A 7,084-nucleotide genomic window follows, 5' to 3' on the forward strand; every position below is an offset into this window, starting at 1 on the left:
GGGTCATGGAGCAACTCGGCCTACAAGATCAAATCATGCCTGCAGCTCGGATCTTAAACGGCTTCAACATGGCTAGTGAAACAACTAAAGGGGAGATTATTTTACTAGTGAACATAGTTGGAACCATACAAGATACCAAGTTCCACGTGATCGAGGGCGACATGAGGTATAATGCCCTACTTGGAAGGCCTTGGATCCACAACATGAGGACAGTCCCCTCGACTCTCCACCAAATGATGAAATTTCCGATGATGGACGGTGTAAAAACAATATACGGGGTACAGCATGTCGCGAAGGAAATGTTTCCGGTCGATGAGGTAACACCGATATCAACACTATCAACTTCGAAAAGGTCGGGCGTCACAGGTATACAAGAAGCCAAATAGCAACCACAACCACTAGCCTTGACTGAATTAGGAAAGCATGAGGTGGAAGAAGAAGAAGAGGAGGACTTTCTGAACCCTCGAACCTTTATTATTCCCGAAGACTCCGACGCCACCAAATCCACAGTCAAAGAGCTGGAATAGGATATACTGATCGAGTATTAGCCCGAACGAAAGGTATACCTGGGAACCAGGTTAACTCCCGAACTTAGGAAAAAGCTTATTCAATTTCTTATTGATAACATGGATTGTTTTGCTTGGTCCTACTTAGACATGACAGGTATTCCACCAGAGATAACGACGCATCGGCTAAGCCTTGACCCCAGATTCAAACCGGTGAAGCAAAAGAGAAGGCCCTAGTCCTAAGTAAAGCATGCATTCATAAAGGACGAGGTAACCAAACTTCTCAAAATAGGGTCCATTCGGGAGGTAAAATATCCCGAATGGCTAGCCAATGTAGTCATAGTCCCTAAAAAAGGGAACAAACTTAGAATGTGTGTAGACTATAAGGAATTAAACAAGGCATGCCCCAACGATTCTCTTCCACTGCCTAACATCGATCGCATGATCGATGCGATGCCTGGCCACGAGATTCTTACCTTTCTTGATGTCTATTCCAGGTATAACCAAATTCAAATGAACCTCGAAGACTAGGAAAAGACTTCATTTATTACCAAGTATGGAACGTATTGTTATAATGTAATGCCCTTCGAGCTAAAAAATGCTAGGGCTACTTAACAACGCCTAGTAAATAAAATGTTCGAAGAGCAAATAGGTAAGTCAATGGAATGACATGTTAGTTAAGTCCCTGCACGTAGAGGACCACTTGGCTCATTCGCAGGAAACGTTTGAGATTTTGAGGAAATATAACATGAAGCCCAACCCCGAGAAATGTGCTTTTGGGGTCGGGTCGGGAAAATTCCTTGGCTACATGATGTCGAACTGGGGAATCAAAATCAATCCCGATAAAATCAAGGCCATCAAAGACATCACCATCGTAGATAGTGTAAAATCCGTGCAGAGGCTAACTGGACGGATAACTGCTTTAGGCCGATTTATTTCGAGGCCATCAGATCGAAGCCATAGATTCTTCTCTTTACTTAAAAAGAAGAACAATTTCATATCGATCTCGGAGTGCCAACAAGCATTAGAGGAAGTAAAACGATACCTATCCAGCCCACAATTGCTTCATACCCCAAAGGTAGATGAGAAACTTTACTTGTACTTGTCGGTATCAGAAATTACGGTAAGTGATGTCGTAGTTCGAGAAGAGAAAGGTACGAAATATCATGTTTATTAAGTAAGTCGAACCTTAGGAGAGGTAGAAACTAGATATCCACACTTAGAAAAATTGGCATTTGCACTGATAAGCGCTTATAGAAAATTAGAACCATACTTTCAATGTCACCCCATATGTGTGTTAACCACTTACCACTACGTAATATTTTGCACAAGCCCGAGCTATTGGGTCGATTAGCCAAATAGGCCGTCGAGCTTTGTAGGTACAATATCGAATATCAACCCCGCACGACCATCAAATCTCAAATTTTTGCGGACTTCGTGACCGATTTCACGCCAACCCTCATATCCAAAGTTGAAAAGGAACTCTTGTTAAAATCAAGCACATCATCGGGGGTATTGACCCTTTTCATAGACGGTACTTCCAATGTGAAGGAGTTTGGGTTAGGCATCGTTTTGAAGCCACCCACAGGTAGCACTATTAGACAGTCTATCAAAACTTCTAAGTTGACTAACAATGAGGCCGAGTACGAGGCCATGATTGCAGGTTTCGAACTAGACAAAAGCTTGGGAGCATAAGTCACTGAAGCCAAGTGTGATTCTTTATTGGTGGTGAACCAAATAAATAAAAGTTTCGAAGTTCGAGAGGATAGAATGCAAAGGTATTTGGACAAGCTGCAGGTAACTTTGCACCACTTCAAGGAGTGGACTTTGGACCATGTTTCTCAAGAACAAAATAGTGAGGTCGATGCACTTGCAAATTTGGGGTCATCGATCGAGGAAGTCGAGATCAACCCGAGGACTGTTGTCCAACTATCGAGATTTGTGATCGAGAAAGGTCATGCCGAGATAAACTCTACAAGCTTGACCTGGGATTGGAGGAATAAATATATGGAATACTTGAAGAATGGAAAGCTCTCATCGGACCATAAAAAGTCGAGGGCCCTATGAACCAAAGCTGCCCGATTCATAGTGGATGAAGATGGAACTTTATACAAAAGGACATTCGATCGACTATTGGCAGTATGTGTAGGACCAGGAGACTCCGATTATATTTTACGAGAAGTCCATGAAGGCACTTGTGGGAACCACTCCGACGCCGAATCTATTCACAGAATCTGGGTATTAGTGGATAACATGGAAAAAGACACTAAGGAGTTTGTTCGAAAATGTGATAAATGTCAAAGGTTTGCACTGATGATCCACCAGCCCGGAGAACAACTTCATTTCGGTTCTATCCCCGTGGCCATTCATGAAATGAGGGATGAATATCGTTGGCCCTCTGCCATTGGCTCCAGGTAAAGCTAAATTCATTTTCTTTATGACTGACTACTTTCCTAAATGGGTGGAAACACAGGCCTTCGAAAAGGTTAGAGAAAAAGAAGTTATAGACTTCATCGGGGATCACATTGTGTGCCGATTCGGGATACCTGCTGAAATCGTATGCGACAACGGAAAGCAATTCATCGGCAATAAGATAACGAGGTTTCTCGAAGAACATAAAATAAAAAGGATCTTATCGACACCGTATCATCCCAAGTGGAAACAGACAGGCCGAATCGACGAATAAGACTATCATACAAAACTTAAAAAAAAGGTTAAACGAGGCTAAGTGGAAATGGAGAGAAATTCTACCCGAAGTCCTTTGGGAATATCGAACGACATCGAAGTCCAGCACTAGGGCAACCCTGTTCACCTTAGTATATGGCTTCGAGGTCTTGATTCCAGTCGAGATCGGGGAACTGATAAGTTAGGATTTTAATGTGTTTTATGCCCCTCCTTACTTATGATTTTAGTATAAATTGCTACAAAATAGTCCCAAAAAGGTTCACAGGTTGTGCTTGATTGCAGGTTTGAGCGATAAAGTGAAGAAATATCCAAGATCGGCTCAAAAAGGAGTGAAACTTGCTCAAGTATCAAAGACCAAGAAATTCAAAAGGAGAAGGATTAGTGCGGACCGCGCAAAAGTGACGGCGGCCGCACTAGGAGGTTCAGAGACATGGTTATTCAGGCTGAAGTTCACGCCGCCGCGATAGGATTTTTGCAGTCCGCTGTAAGGCTACGCGGCCGCACTACTTATTTGTGCGGTCCGCGTACAGAGATTCAGAGAACCATCATTTTTTCCAAGACCCTGCCATGCGAGCCGCGGTCATCACCGTACAATCCATGCCAGAGCCCCTCCGCGGCCGCACTACTCTTTTACGCGATCCGCGTCCTCCAGTTGAAAGAGCTTAAAGTTGAAGTCAAAAGAGCCAGTGCGGCCGCGGTTGCTTTTGTGCGACCCGCACTGACCCTGCAAGGGTATTTTTGTCCAGTTTTCTAGCCTAGTATAAATAGGACATTTTACCATTTTTGGGTCGAGTTTTGTATTCAGAAACGCAGCTGAGCTCGTGAGACCGATATTGTAGCCATTTTTGGCACTTTTGCTTCCCATTAACAATAGATTATTGTAGTTTCTTCTTATTAATTAATTAATATGTTTAATTCTTCATCTATTTCTTCTGTTTCTTCTTTAATTATGTGTAGCTAAACCCATTAGCTAGGATTGTGGCTCAACTCTAGGGTGGGTAATTGATGGGTGTTGCCATCTAGGGTTAGATTGATATTGGGTGTTTTCTATTTGGGTTGATTTTATTTTTTTATTCAAGAATTGGTGGTTGCAAACACTGATTCAAGCTTCGTGGGTTTAACTCTTCTTGAGAAAGAGAGTCTATGACCCCAAAATTGACCTAACAAGGAATTGGGATGGACCCATGAGAAATGGTAGTCCCAATTAACGGGTTAAATCTCGAGAGAGTAATAACCCTTCTTGAACCCTAGTTGCTTGGTCTCACTGGCCTACCCAATTGGTCTCGAGAGAGTTAATTGGGCAAAATCACTCTCTCTACCGAGAGGTGTGAAAGTGGGTGAAATTGTGCAACTGTTATAGCATAATCCCCAAATATGTCAATCTATCCTTAGTCACATCTATCCGTCAATTAGCCACCTAGGTGATGCTTCGACCCTAGTGCCCTTCTTCCCATTAATTACAACTTAGCAATATTCTCTTGGCATAATTTAGCTTTAATCTTTAGTTTTATAATAGTAGTTATAAATATAAAAACTCAAAAATAATGTTTGAAGTGACATTAGAAGCACAACCGCAACTCTAGGCTAGACAAAAAATACAACTCCACTACTAGCTCCCTGTGGAAATTCTATCCTAGACCTCTATTCGGGTAAAATCTATTGCGACCTGCTCTTCCTACCTTAGTGTAGCGTCGAGTTGGCTGTGATCACTTTTTGGCGCCGTTGCCGGGGAGCTTACGGTGTTTACTATCTATTTATTTAGTTTTGTGTTTTGCTTTTCTTTCCTTCTTGTTTACTAATTTTGTTTGTGTCGATCAATCAGGTACAATGGATCTTAATGCAAATGACCCTCTCGGCAATGTGATAGCGAGAGAGGAGGTAGAGAATCTAGAACAAGATGAGGTCTTACCTCAAGTTCCACGGAGAGTCCAAAATGCCAATGTAAATGCAAATGAGAACAACAATATTCTAGATCCTCCTCCGGCATCGCTGAGAGTGGCTCCCAGAGTTTTACCAAATCAAGGATACGCCAGTGCTATTGTTCCTCCCCGAATCCGGGCGGGTAATTTTCAAATAACAAATGTTATGTTGATCTTGCTCGAGCAAAGAGGATATTTCAGGGGTGCCTCCAATCAAAACGCCCACAAGCACTTGAAGGGGTTCGTGGATACATGCTGGGGTAGCAAGCAGACAAACGTGTCCGAGGATGCATTGAGATTGAGGCTTTTCCTGTTCTCTCTTTGGGGTAAAGTATTGGATTGGTTAGAAAGGCTCCCCAATCATTCTATTACAACATGAGATGAATTGGCGGACAAATATATTGCCAAGTTCTTTTCTCCAAGTCATATGGCAGCTCTTCGGGATGAAATTCTAGCTTTCAAGCAAGATCCAACGGAACCTTTGCACGAGATATGGGAAAGATATAAAACAATGGTGAAAGAGTGCCCTAGTAATGACATGACCGAGGCTATGATTCAACAAACCTTTTATTGGGGCATCAACACCACGAATCAATGCATTGTGAACCAATTGGGCGGAGGGAACTTTATGAAACTTTCATACCAAGAGGCATGTGATGTACTTGATGAAATGGCCGACACCTCTTCGGCATGGCAAAGCCGAGCGAATGTGCCCCAAGGTGACCCTACGGTCATCCATTTGCACAAGGAATTGCACAATCATGGCCAAGCCATCGCCGAGCTTACAACAACTATGAATTAATTGGCAAAGGCGCAATTACAACAAGTCCAAAACCCGCGCCAAGTCAATGCGATGAAGGTGTTTCTATGTTGAAAAGGAGGCAAAGAGGACAACAACCTCAAGGTAATTGTGAACAATATGACAACAACAATGATGGTGGTGGTTATTCAAATGAGTGCTATGATGATCAAAGCGAAGAGGTCCAATATGTCAATAACTACCAAGGGAATAGAGGTAACTCTTCTAATCAACAATGGCATCCTCAAGGAAATTGGGGCAATCAACAACAAGGCGGAGGTAATTGGAATAACAACAACCAAAACAACAATTGGGGTAATCAAAGTAACCAAGGGAATTGGAATGGTAATAAAAATAATTGGGGCAACAACAACAATCAATGAGGGTGGAACAATAGCGGGAACCAAGGCAACTGGGGGCAAGGCTTTCAAAGGCCCCCCATGTACCAACAACCGAACAATCCACCCCCTTTCCTTCTCAAGGTCCGAGTTCGTCCGGAAGTTATATGGGGAGAATTGAAAGAATGTTCGAGCAAATGATGAAAAAGAACCAAGATTCCGAGGCCCAATTAGCTTCGCATAACACATCTATCCGAAACTTGGAGGTGCAATTAGGCCAAATCTCTCAAACATTGAATACTCGTCCCAAGGATGATCTACCAAGTGATACGATGGTGAACTCGAAGGGTGGGAATAATAATCATGTGATGGCGGTTACAACAAGAAGTGGGAGAGGCGGTGATGTGAATGCCTCAATGCAAAAGCAAGTTATGGATGAAGATCTTGAGTTGCGGGATGATGATGTACCTTTGATTGTAGATGATGTGGTTAATCAAAATGTGAACAATGATTTGCAGATTGATATTGATGATGAAGCCGAGGTAGAGACTCAAGATGCCGTAAACCCGTCTAGGGAACACGTGATTGACATGCCCGATCCGGTTGTACAAAAGGCCAAGGCCACATTATCCTCAATGGTTAGCAAAACAAAAGAGTGACAATCAATTCAAAAAATTCATTGACATGATGAAGAGCCTCACAATCAATGTGCCCTTGGTGGAGGCACTTGAGCAAATGCCGGGGTACTCTAAGTTCATAAAAGATTTGGTAACAAAGAAAATGTCAATGGAGTGCGAAACAATTAAAATGACTCATCAAGTGAGTGCCATAGTGCAT

Source organism: Nicotiana sylvestris, chromosome 2 (genome assembly GCF_000393655.2).
Source record: "Nicotiana sylvestris chromosome 2, ASM39365v2, whole genome shotgun sequence".
Lineage (NCBI taxonomy): Eukaryota > Viridiplantae > Streptophyta > Magnoliopsida > Solanales > Solanaceae > Nicotiana > Nicotiana sylvestris.